The sequence below is a fragment of the Eutrema salsugineum genome, unplaced genomic scaffold, assembly GCF_000478725.1.
Source record: "Eutrema salsugineum unplaced genomic scaffold, Eutsalg1_0 scaffold_3, whole genome shotgun sequence".
NCBI classification, from domain to species: Eukaryota; Viridiplantae; Streptophyta; class Magnoliopsida; order Brassicales; family Brassicaceae; genus Eutrema; species Eutrema salsugineum.
In genome coordinates, this window is record NW_006256756.1 from 3,536,292 (window position 1) to 3,549,926 (window position 13,635).

At 45.7% G+C, this 13,635-nt stretch overlaps 1 protein-coding gene and 1 non-coding gene across 2 annotated transcripts in view; both read right to left on the reverse strand.

Moving 5' to 3' along the window:
* The window catches only part of LOC18014419 (uncharacterized protein At2g29880), a 36,173-nt gene that overhangs the window by 16,543 nt on the left and 5,995 nt on the right, over positions 1-13,635 (reverse strand). The gene's annotated exons all lie outside the window — the stretch shown is intronic.
* Positions 8,811-8,917, reverse strand: LOC112085716. The gene has a single exon (XR_002899015.1). It is a non-coding gene; the product is annotated as a small nucleolar RNA R71 (small nucleolar RNA).

Here is a 13,635-nt window from a genome sequence, read left to right on the forward strand (position 1 = left end):
GATCGTCTTGTTGGCCGCTTCGGCTTGCCCGTTCCCTTGAGGGTATCTTGGCGTAGATTTGCTTCTCGCAGACGGATTTTCCACTTCTCGCAGAAGGCTTCAAAGCGTGTTGAGATGAACTGGGATCCGTTGTCGGTGACTATCTCGTAGGGGACCCCGTGTCTGCAGATGATATTCTTCCAGACGAAGTGTTCGACTTGAACATCCTTTAGGACGAGCAAAAAACGCTTCTGCTTCGAGCGATGTAGAGGTCCGATGATGTCCATCGACCATCTCATGAACGGATAAGGTGACGAAATTGATGAGAGCAGCTCGGTAGGTTGATGAATTGTTGGAGGGTGCCGCTGACACTTCTCACACTTCGCCGTAAATTTTTCGCAGTCCTTGGTCATCGTGGGCCAGAAGTAACTGTGCCGTTTTATCTTGATAGCGAGCGACCTTCCGCTGGAATGGTTCCCGCACGCGCCGCTGTGCACCTCGTGCATGATCTTTCTTGCCTCCGGTCTTTCAACGCATGTCATGAGAGGTCCTGAAAATCTCCATTTAAACACCTCGCCATCGACGAGGACATACCGCTCGTCCTGAGCTTTTAGTTTACGGGCTTCCCATTTGTCGGTTGGCACCTCTCCATCGGCGATATACACTCGGATAGCTCCGAGCCCTTCTTTGTCGCAGCCGTACTCCGGCTTGGCTGGGGAGGCGTCTTCATCCATCGGGATGGCTTTGTCGTCCTCTGGTTCTTGTTGAGGAGGATTTATCAGCCGAACTCCTTCTACCTCTTCAATGCTAGGACGTTCGATGAATTCGACTGGGATCGTCCGTCAGAGGTCTGGGTCTGAGGTCGAAGCGAGTGCTGCCAAGGCGTCGGCCGAGGTGTTTTCTCCTCGAGGAATTCGCGTGAGTTCGAACTCGTCGAACTTTTGCACCAACTCTCGGACCACCTTGAGGTAAGCTCCCATTCGTCCATCCTTCGCCTCGTATTCTCCGTTGAATTGACATGCTACGAGTTGTGAATCGCAAAAGGTTCTTATCTTTCGAACTCCGATTCCCTGCGCTAGTCATATGCCGACGATCAGTGCTTCGTATTCTGCTTCGTTGTTCGAGGCGTGGAAATTCAGATGAAAAGACTGTTCCAATATTTCTCCGGTGGGAGAGGTGAGGCGGATCCCTATTCTCGAGCCGTGTTTAGACAACCAGCCGTCGACATGCAGCGTCCATACTTCGTCTAGAGTCGGCTCGTTTGTTGCTTCGGCTGGAAGTTCAATGAGAAAATCTGCGAGCACCTGTGACTTTGCAGACGACCTGTTCTGATACTCGATGTCGTATTCGCTCAGCTCTATGGCCCACTTGGCGAGCCGACCGGATTGGCTCGGGCTGTGTAGGATCGAGCGCAGCGGAAGTGTAGCGAGCACAACAACCGAATGTGATTGAAAATACCGGCGCAGTTTGCGAGCCGAGACTACAACGGCTAGGGCGACCTTCTCGATCTGGGGGTAGCGGGTCTCGGCGTCGGTCAGTGTCTGGCTGATGTAGAAAATGGGTTTTTGCTCGGATCGTTCTTCTCTGATAAGCACTCCGCTTACAGCTGTAGCAGACACTGCGATGTAGAGGAAGAGCGGCTCTCCTTCGGCTGGTTTTGCTAAGATCGGTGGGCTCGCCAGATAATTCTTCAATTCCTGGAAAGCTGTTTCGCATCGCTCGTCCCACTCAAATTTCTTGTTTCCTCGGAGGGTGTCGTAGAAGGGCAGGCACTTGTCTGTGGAGCGGGAAATAAACCTGTTTAGCGCGGCGACTCTTCCTGTGAGCCTTTGCACTTCGCGCTTCGTCCTTGGTGAAGGCATCTCAATTAATGCCTTGATCTGCTTGGGGTTTGCTTCTATGCCTTGGTGAGTTACCAGATAGCCGAGGAATTCTCCCGAGGTGACCGCAAATCTGCACTTCGCCGGGTTTAGTTTCATGTTGTGCTTGTTCAATTGCTCGAAGCACTCCCGTAGATGCGCGACGTGGTCTTCCTCCTTAAGTGATTTGACTAACATGTCGTCGATGTACACTTCCATGATTTTTCTGAGCTGAGCCGCGAACATTTTATTGACGAGCCGTTGATACCTTGCTCTTGCGTTTTTGAGCCCGAACGGCATGACTTTGTAGCAGTATATCCCGTGATCAGTTATGAATGCCGTTTTTTCCCGATCATCGGGGTGCCTTAGAATCTGATTGTAGCCAGAGAACGCGTCCATAAATGTTAACAGTCTATTTTCTGCAGTGGCTTCGACGAGCCGGTCGATGTGCGGCAAGGGAAAGTTGTCTTTTGGACACGCCTTGTTGAGGTCAGTGAAATCCACACAGACCCGCCACTTGCCGTTCTTCTTCTTCACGACCACCGGATTTGCGAGCCAGTCCGGATATTTGGTCTCGGCGATTGATCCTACTTTGAGTAACCTCTCGACTTCATCGTTAACTGCCTTAGCTCGTTCGGGGCCGAGCTTCCTTCTTATCTGCTTGACTGGCTTAAAGGTCGGATCCACATTCAGCTCATGACAGGTTACGTCGATGCTTATGCCTGGCATATCTTCCGCTGTCCAGGCAAAAGTGTTGATGTTCTCCTTGAGGAGGGAAAGGAGTTCGCTTCCCAGAGGCTCTTCTAATTTTGTTCCAATTTCGACGCATCGCTCCGGACGCGCCTCGTCTATGCACACCGAGTCCACTGCATCACATACCGGCTCGGTGCGTGTTTCGCGGCTCTCCACGATCTGTAATTGCTATAATAGTTTCGAGAGCTCGTTCGTGGGTTCTCGGTCTATCTTCATCTTTTTGCGGTCTATGTCTGCTCGTGCGTCGGTGAAGGGGTTCCTCAGCTTATGTTCGGCCAGGCAGCACATTCGTGACTCCTTCTGATTCCCCCAGATCGTTTTGACACCCGCTGGAGTTGGGAATTTGAGGCAGAGATGATAGGTGGAGGGTACCGCCCTCATCCGTTGGTCCATGGAGTTCCCATGATCACATTGTAGATTGTTGGGTGATCAGTGACGCAGAATTCGATGATCTTAGCGACTCCGCCAGCTACCACAGGAAGCTTGATTGTTCCCATAGTCATCGTTGTTTCTCCTGAAAATCCGGTTAGAGGTTTGGGGATTGCTTCCACCTCGGAGAGGTCGATTCCCATTCTTCTGATTGTTTCCCTGAAGATGACGTTCACTGAGCTTCCAGTATCGATGAGCACCCTTGCTACGTCATGATCCCTGATCGTTAACTCAATTACCAATGGATCGTTGTGAGGTCGATCGATTCCTGCCGTTTCCTCCTCGGCGAAGGAGATCACTGTGTTTGGGACGTCGGTTGGTGTTGTTGCGCGGCTCTCCTCTTCCGCGTCCGGTGCCTACCTAATAGTTATGGGCACCTGCGCTTCTAGGTTCATCCGAGCTCTGCATTGTTGTGTTGTTCGATGGGTTGCCCTTCTACGCGGGGTGCGGCAAAATTGAGCTTCGGATTGCTGCTTTCGTTGCTTCGTACTGCTCGTCCAAGTTTTTCATTTCCTCCTCGTTTACGACGAAGTCTGATGACCGGTGCAAAGCGTCTTGAATTGTTTGCGGCGTGTTGAGAGCCATCTCCCGTCGGAACTCGGATTTGTACCACAAAGATCGTTTCATAGCCTCGAGCGCAGCATTGTCGCTTATCCCTTCTATTTTGGATACGAATGTCTTGAATCTTGCCATGTAATCCCGAAGTGGTTCGTTCGGTCCTTGGGATAGTGTCCACAGGTCGGCATCAGATGTTCCTATGTCCATAAACATCGAGTATTGTTTAAGGAATAAGGCGGAGAGCTGTTGAAAACTGTCGATTGAATTGCGTTCCTGTCTTGAAAACCACTCGAGCGCGGCGCCCTTAAGATGCTCCACGAAGAGCAGGCAGTATCCGGCATCTACTTCCCGTTCGGTCAGTTTAGCGGCGTTCTTTGTGAAGGCCCGTCCCATTGCTATCCGAAATGCTGTGATATGTGCTTTCGGGTCGGTTGTTCCTTCGTAGAACGGGATTCTCACTTTCCCGGGCTCGGGAATCCTTGCCTCCGTGATTCTTGCCGTAGATGGAGTTCTCTGAGTTTCTTCAAGCATTCGGTCGATTTCGGGCGCGGCGCTTGTTGCGTTGTGCACTTGGGACTTCATGGTGCGTATTTCAGCTACTGTCCGAGCCATCGAGGCTCGCAGCTCTTTGAGTTCGAGAGTTTGTGCGTGAGTCATTCCCTTTGATTGGGGGGGGGGGTCGCTCTCGCTCCTCTCTCCTCGGCTCGTCTTCGCGCTCTGCCTGCTCGATCCACTGGAGATTTTCTTCCTCCTCGGTTGGGTTGTCGCCGCGATTCGGATCGGAGACTTCGTCAGTTCGAACGCCGTTTAGTGCCGAGGCGAGCTCTTCTTGACTTGTTCGCCGAGCCGAGCCAGTTTGTTGCGGATTTGTGGTTCCCTCGTTTTGTTGGGCATCCACGTCGATCGCATCGTTCTCTTCTTCGCCGGCTCGTCGCCTTGAGTTCCGGCGGAGAGGGGGCGGCTCGGTCATGTTGACTCGGGTCACCGCGGGAGTCTGTTCGTCGAGGGGACGAAACATTGGAGGAGCCGAGGGGTTTCTTGCGCAGGTGTTGAGAAATCGAAGCGTCTCCGGATTCCATCCATCGGGTCGGGAATTTTGGCTCTCCAAGTTGGGTGTAGTCGCTCAGCCGCCATCGCGTCGAGCCTCTCCGTAATCGCCTCGTTTCTTGTATCCTGTTCATCGGTTTTCTTCATTAAAGCAGCCATCATGTTTCGCATCTCCTCTTGGGTTTCGGTCATTGCCGTCGTTGTGCCCAATGCCAGAGCGTCCTTCTCCGCGCCGTTACCATTGTTGTTGTTATCATCGTGGATGTTGCTTGCCATGTTCTTCGGATCTTAAAGTCTTGTCGATTTAGAGTAAGAAAGTTTCGATTCCCCACAGACGTCGCAAAATTGTGTGAGCCAAAACTCGCACAACCAGAAATTTGTTTAAGGAAAACTAAGGGATCGGAAACTTCTAGGGTTTATCGTCAAGAACAGTAAGATCGAAAGAAAGTTTTTCTTGCTGTAAAAGTGTTTAGCTCTTATTGCTTAGGGTTGCCAAAGTTACAGAATGAATTGTATACATCGTCTATTTATACTAATTCTCTGAACCGCCTAGCCGAGAATTTCAGGAGAGATTTTCAGAATATTTCCTTATCGCCTCGTGCGGCTCACCGCCTTTGTATTTCACCTAGGGTTTCTACGGGCTGCGTCTTTCAAGGCATAGGTTCGGCCCATCAAAACTTCTCCACGGCTCGGCCCATTCAAATCGCGACGTGATTTGGTCCACCTCACCGAGGCGCGGCTCGGCCCAAGCATGTTGAAGTGCGGCTCGGCCCATTTCTCATGATACAGCTCGGTCCACCTGCTTTCTTGCACAGCTCGGCCCACTAGACATCCTTCCCGCGGCTCGGCCTACTTGTTCCTCTTCACGGCTCGGCCCATCTTTGCACGGCGTGGCCCATATTTCCTTATTCACGGCTCGGCCCATCTGCCTTTCTCCACGGCTCTCCCACTTGTCTATCTCCACGGCTCTCCCACTTGTCTTTCTCCCATACTTAGTCATTTCGAGATGGTTTTATCCGCTTGGGGTGAAAATCGACCCCAACAATATCCTGTATTACCTCTCGTAAGGTGCCAATTCGTCGCAGTTCAGAAGTATATATGTATGTGCGCTGTGGTAATCATGTTCGTTTGACCAACAAGTTTCTTTTAGTTTCCCACTTAGACGTCTAATTGGTGAGAATATATCTGGCACACCTTCTACAGCGTAAGTTTGTCCTACACCCCCATCGTCATATCGTCTTGTAGCCCGTTTGCGTGTACGAACCTTCGGAGCAAAATAGTAAGACGTGAAATGAGAAGTTTCTTCTGTCAAACTTCCCGCCACGATAAACCCTTCAACTTTTGCTAAGTTTTTAGCCTTGCCCTTTAAATGCTTCATAAAGCGTTCAAATGGATACATCCACCTAAACTGAACAGGTCCTCCTAACTCTGCTTCGTGAGGGAGGTGTATAGGTAAATGTTCCATAACATCGAAGAAAGCAGGTGGGAATATTTTTTCTAAATTGCACAACAATATTGGAATATTTGTCGAAAGTTGTGCAACTACATCTGCTGATAATGTCCTTGTACTTAAATCACGAAAGAAAGCTCCAATGCCTCCTAGTGCCTTGATAACACCGGATTTTGACCATTTTTATGGATCATTTTAATATCTTTTACAGGTTTTTTTACTCCATTTTCAAAGGTTTTCAAAGGATTTCTATGTTTCCGGATTTTAAAAGACTTTTCAGGTAATTTGGGATAAAGAGGCACAAAATGGAACAAAAAGACTCTTTTGGATAAATGCAGACCGTCAGAACTCTCATGGAGAGACGAAGACCTTCTAACCGTCTGATCACCCTCAAAATTGGACAACTTATAGAAGAATCAACCAGCTTTCAAATGCACTTGGTTTGGAGACATTCCAACGGTTGGATCTCAAGATATTCCATAAGCCCCGGAGCCACTCGAAGTCGGTCAGCAACTCACGCGACCGCGGCCAACAAGCTATTTGCCGCGGTCAGAAGCTTCCCGACCGCGGCCAACAAGCCAATTGCCGCGGTCACAACACTCCCGACCGCGGCAATCAATCTCCGAGTTAAAGCCCACTTATCTGAAGCCCAAAGTCATTCTCAGCCTCAATTCCGGAACCCTAGAGACCATGGAGTATTGGAGACTATAAATACATGTCATTTAGGTCGTTTTTAGCGACAACCCTATATACTCTAGAGAAACCCTTTTCCTTTAGCCGTTTTTATGAGATTTTTGTAGAAGATTATTCAATTCCGAGTTCTTCAATAGAGAAGCTTTCTTTATCTCTTTTCTTTACTGTTTTCATTACTTTTATTAAAACCAATGATGATGTCGAACTCAGCCATGTCTGAGTAGATCCCGAGTTGGGCTTAGGGTTCCCGAAAGGGGCTCTCATAATCGATTAAGACATCTAGGTTTATAGATCTGGGATTTCGACCTGTTCTCTGTTTATTCTTGTTCTTATTGCATGTATGCTTGATTGATCACCTAGTATCTGATCTAGATAGTTAGTGTTGCGAAAGTTTTCATTAAGTATCAGCCCTAGAATGAAACAGGCGATTTTTCCGTAGGAGTGGAAACCTACCTGCGGCGAGATCGTGAGTATTGACGAGTCTTGTGCAGCTCTTGCGTTCTCTCCCTTCCAGGGCCAGAGTGGAAACCTACTGGCCAGAGTGGAAACCTACTGGTCAGGGTTGCGAGAAACAGTTGGTTATGATCACGACAGTGACGTAGTCATACCGCCGTACTCTAGCTCTAGAACCCATATATCGTTATCCGTCAATCCCAATCTATCTACCTTAGTGTTAAAACCGATTATGATCCCTTAAAGTTCCCAAAAGCTCAGCATTTTTAGCCATAGTTTACAATTCCATCGATTTTTACTTGCTTTCTTAGACCTGCATTTCAATTTCCTTAGTTCATTATTTACTTGCTTTATTTACCTTTCATGCGATATTTTACTTGCCTTATTAGTCTTTCATTCGATATTTGCTTATTCTAATTGCATTTCATTCGATATTCTTACCTGCTTTTTAGGATAGATTTATTTGCTTTCTTTTGTTTTAGTTTAATTCGCAAGAAAAACAACCAACCTTTAAAACCAATTTAGTCTAGACATAAAGTTAAAAAACCATAGAAGAATACCAGACACACAAATATTTGTGGATTCGATCCCTAAATACTGCAACTTATCAGCTGTGCACTTGCGGCTTTCATTTGTTTTGTTAAGAGTAAAACTTGTTCACTCACGCAGTTTACACGACCATCAAGTTTTTGGCGCCGTTGCCGGGGATTTTTTTCGCTGCCTTTTGCTATTTTTCTTGTTTTAACTTCTGTTCTAGACACCTGATCTCTAGTTCTTTCTTAAAGTTTTTCTGAACTATCTTTCCCTTCTTTTGTTTTTCTCTGAATTGCATGAATACCAAGCGTAGACCTGCAAGAGACATTCCAATTCTAGACGAGATAGACAGAAACGAAAGAGAACTTCGAAGACTTAGACGAACGCAAGGAATGGCCAACGACGACCAGCCTGGAGATCCTATTAATCGAAATTTAAATATGGACCAAGACGGGTCCGAACATGGAGAAAACAAAGAGAATGATCACATAGAAGGTGATCATGCTCGACAAGATGGAGAGGAGGATGAGGTTCTTCCAAGAAACCACCAGAACCGAGAGAGAGAAGGACGTGAAGACCTTGATCCACCCATCAATGCAGCCGATGGTGACCACCCAGCAATGCAGCCGAATGAACGCATTCACCGCCCCATTCCGCCAGCAAATCAACACCGAAGACAAGCCAGGAACCATCGCATAGCTGATTTTGATGCACCTACTCAAAATTTTCAGAATCGATCTGCAATTCAAGTACCATTTCCAAACCGGAATGAGTTTGAAGTCAAGCCTCAAATCATCTCATTGGTGAAGCAAAACCAGTTCCATGGAGTTCCTTCTGAGCACCCAATGGACCATATCGAGCTTTTTGAAGAAATTTGCAGCATGATGAGAACAAACCAAGTTCCACCTGACTATTTAAAGTGTAAGTTTTTCCCTTTTTCATTAGCAGATAAAGCTCACCGTTAGTTGAAGTCTTTGCCTGCAGGATCGATTACCAATTGGGAAGAATGTAGAACTGCTTTCCTAAACCACTTCTACACTAAGTCAAGGTCGAACAATTTGAGAACGAAGATCTCAACCTTTCAACAAGGGCCAACTGAATCTTTCTATGAAGCTTAGGAACGTTTTAAGGAGTATGAACGTGATTGCCCTCACCATGGATTTCATGGATCAAGCCTGCTGAGCACATTTTACCGAGGTTTGCAACCAAAATACAAACTTTCACTTGATACAGCTAGCAATGGAGATTTTGGGCAAAAGACGATAACCCAAGGAAGAGCTCTCATCGAAAATTTGTCTCAAGCCAATAGCAATGACTGTCCTGAATACGATCGATCGATGAAGCAAGCCGGAACAGACAACAAGGAGATGACCGAGTTGAAGAACATGGTGAGCCAGCTTCTGAAGAGCAACAATCGCCCGATCCATGCCTGTGAAACCAACAATGGCGCAGAAGAGGAAGGACCTAGTGATATCAATCACATTAATCAAGCATTTCAAGAAGAAGATGTGAACTACGTAGGAGCACTGGTGCCATACCAAAATCGCTCCAACAACAACTTCAACAACAACTTCCGGAATTACAACAATCTCTCTTACCGCAATCCAAATGTGGAGAATCCTCAAGATCAGTACTACCCACCTCAGCAAAAATCCTTCCAAAACAAGTTTCAAGGTGGAAACTTTGGGGGAATAGTACCATATCAACCGCGACAGCCATATAACTACCAAGGTACGGGTTTTAACAATCAATTTGTACAACAGCAGGGAGTCACGACGCACCAGCTAGCTTCACAAATCGGTAGACTTGAACAGTCAATCCAACAGCTTGTTATGACGAACGAAAAAGCATCTAAAGACGTGAACGTAAAAGTGGACTGCATGTACAATGATCTGAATGGTAAGTTTGAATCATTATCTTCGCACGTATAAAAGTTAGATGTGCAAGTCGCCCAAACAGCCGACTCTATGAAGAGGCAAAGTGGAGTTCTTCCAGGAAGAGTTGAAGATAACCCTAAGAACTTTTGCAACGCCATAACCACATTGCCCGAAGAAGAGGTCGGAACCGATGGAAAGAAAGAAGAAACCCCAATCTTTGTACCACTGTACAAGGATATCGATCCCAAGCAGCCACTGTTTAAGGTACCTGAACGATCACCGTTTCAAAGGCTTACCAAAGCTGATGATCCGGGACGCTTTGTTTTCCAGTGTTTCATTTCAGGAATCAAGTTTACAGACTGTTTGTGCGATTCCGGAGCCAATGTCAACATCATGTCTAAGACATTTGCCAAAAAATTGGGCATAAAAACCTTAAGGACATCGACGGTTAAGGTTATTTTTGGAGATTCATCTCAAAAAGATACTGAAGGGGCAATTCATGATCTACAAGTTCTAGTGGGAGATAAGATTGTTCCAGCAGATTTCCAAGTCCTGGAGATGGATAAAGACAAGGAGAGGGCACTCATTTTCGGGAGACCATTCCTAGCTACAGTAGGAGCAATTATCGATCACGCAAACCGGCATGTTGTTTTCCTCAATGTGGACAGAAAAAGGTACTATCCTACTATCTTAGATGAATTTCCAAGCAAAGGAAACAGGCCAAAAGAGAAAGAAAAGGAGAAGCCGAAAGCTTTTGCAAAGATCAAGATCATCATTCCACCAGATGCAACAGAAACTAGTGAGGACCAAATCCAGGAGCTGATCGAAAATACAAAAAGGGTTTTGAACAACATTAAAGTCCGAAAGAAGAATAAAGGGAAGAAGACGGCTCCTCAAGGAGAAGAAGTAAAACCTCCAGCAACCGGAAGTAATAAAGGCACATCAAGTGGAGTGCCATTTAAATCAGCCTGATTCTTAATGCTTACGTCGAGCTAAACGATTTAAAACAAAAGCGCTTAATGGGAGGCAACCCATTTAGGTACTCTTTCTTTTAGTTTTCTTTTTCTTTTTACAATTTATGCTTTCTTTTTCTTTTTAAGTTTTAGGTATGTTATAAAACAAAAACACCAATAAAAAAATCATAAATTTAGAAAAACCAAGAAGAAAAGGTAGGTTTTTAGCTGCTCGGCCCGGCAAAAACGAGAAGATTGGACAATAGGCCGCAGGAGAAAGAGCCGCGGTCGCGACCGTTCGACCCGCGGCCAAGGGTGCATCGACCGCGGCACCGTGAACGTGACCTCGGCCGAGCCCTCAATCACCGCGGTCGCGCGTCTCCTGACCGCGGCCGTAGGTCGTTAAGGTGATGCCGCGGATTTCTGCCGTTTTTCGGTATTTCCCGGTGTTGCCTGGTGATTCCCGTTGTTTCCCGAAATGTTCCCGGTAAAACCCGAAAAGATCCTCCGTAAGTTTTAAACTTTTCTAATGTGCAAACAAGAAAAGGTAAGTTCCCGTAAACTTAAAAATTTCCAGAAATTTCCGTTTTTGCTTCAAAAACGCTTTTTAAAGAAAAGAAACAAACGTTTTGGATCAAAACTCTTTCTTCTCTTCTCTTCCAAAAGACTTAGGGATTTAGGAGAAAGAACACATTTTTCAATTCTTAAGCTTTTTAAAAGATTTTTGGCTCAAACCTCACTCTTTTTCAAAGCTGATTTCAATTCTGCCATCAATTCTCTATTTCCAGCAAGGTATGAACCTCAAACTCACCATTCTTACTCGATTTTGAACTTAGTGTTTTCTTTCAAAACCCAAAATCTTGGTCTATTGATGGTGGAAATAGCTTAAGAATGATAGATTATCCATTTAGGTTATCTAAAAATCGATTTTAGCACCTAGCTTAAGAGAAATTGAGATTTTTGAAATTTGAATTCTACATGCTTAATAAAAATTGAATTTGGAACAGCAAAATTGATGAATTTGATTTAGTCTTGTGTGATTAGGGATTAGTATTGGGTAATCTTTAGAATTTACATGGAAATTGCTCATCAAAACCGATTTTTAGAAGATTTCTATGTTAAAAACATCAAAAAATCCGAATTTAGTCATGAACTACTTGATTTCTCTGATTCAATATAAATTTTGCTTGCTCATGGTTTTAATTAATCTCTTTATACTAGTATTAGTATAACAGATCTTAATGTGTTAAAATCAGCATCCATATTCATTCTTTTTCCAAGAATCATTTCATTTTGCAGAAAATGGACGAAACCAGATCCCGAAGGAGCCGTCGCACTGGTGGCAGCTCCGAGGACATTCTCGATGATGCTACTCTAGGAGAGTACATGCTGAACCAAGCCAGACCAAGAAGAAGAAGCTATGTGATGAGATTGCTCCAGCACTCAAGAGAAACACGAGCAGCTCCCGAGCCACCACAAATTCGATACATTGGGAGGGAGACAAACCCGAGAGTGGACTATGCAAGGCGTTTCAAGAAGCTGAACATCAAACCCACGCCTTGCATTGATTATCATACACTCGAGATGCTTTGAATCAGAGAGGATGTGATCTGGTACATCGATGCACTTAAGCTGAGACCCTACATGGAGCTGAACCTTCCGACTTATCCTGAGCTATTCCGTGAGCTTTTAGCGACTATTACACTTCACCACACGAAGAGGAGGAACCCCAGAGCATCCGATGGCATCTTGTCATTCTCTATCCGCGGACAGCCTTATTCTCTCACCATTTCCGAGGTTTGTGAAGCTCTTAAGCTTCCATACACTGATTGCATTTACCTTGAAGATGAACCTGATCTTAACCTGTGGAGAGAGATGGGTCATGGAACCTATGATAGTGGGAGATCGAAGTCAGCCCTTCTTAGTCACCCAGCAGTGAGAGTTGTGCACAAACTCTTAGCACACACGATCTTCTCTAGAGCCAACATGGGAAGTGTTTTGAAGACTGAGCTCATCACACTTCAGATTCCGTTTGTGGATGATCCACGACTTGCCTGCTTCGCATGGATCATAGCGCAGAATATGGTAAAGGTGAAGCATGATTTACATGGTTGCGAGGACGCTACTCCAGCTTTCGGGAGTGCTATTACAGCGATACTACAGGCTGTAGGATTCGATTTCTCATCTGATGATCCACTTCCCGATGTCTGGTATGATCTACTTTATCTCTCTCGCGATCACACTATCTCTTTTGCCGCTTTCAATCCAGACAGGTTTGGTTACAAGTATTGCACTGGCACCGAGGAGCACCGAGTCCGCTTACCTTCAGCATCTATCCCGAGATTGTGCAACGGAGGACGCCCACGATGGACTCCGGTATCCGGTGATTTTCTGCCATCTGTACCTCGTCTACCATTCACCATTGGCCAATACATAGTGTCCAAGGCGAAGCGTGATGCAGCTGCAGCCCGTGCTCATTTTCAGTCATCTATTTTGACTGGCCACACCTCATCATCTACATCATCACACACTCATTCCGATCTGGAGCGCAGAGTTGAGAGACAGGGACGACGCTACCATCACGGTTCTATCATCATTTTCTTTTCTTTTATCTTATTTTATTTTATTTTGCTTTTATGCACCATCTTCTCACCAACTTTTTCACACTGGGGACAGTGTGATTTAGGTCTGGGGGAAGATGTCTATCCGTACTAATCATTTCCCTGCTTTGCTTTTAAATTTCAAGTACTTTTTAAATTTTAGTATGTAACCTATTCGACATTAAGTATTTTTCAGGAATGTTTGACGCAAAACTATGATGATTTAGACCTGCACACTTCTACACTATGCATGATAGCTCATTTGTGGTTAGCACTAGACTAGGCGGTAGCTAGAGTACTTGCACTACGAACTCCCACCAGAAGACTTCTATTCATGGAGATTCTTTCTGACAGGATATACTAGCTCATTTTATTTGGACTTAATATTGATATCTAATTTTCTCATCATTGATTTTAGGCAGGCATCGACATACACATCTAGGACGTCTT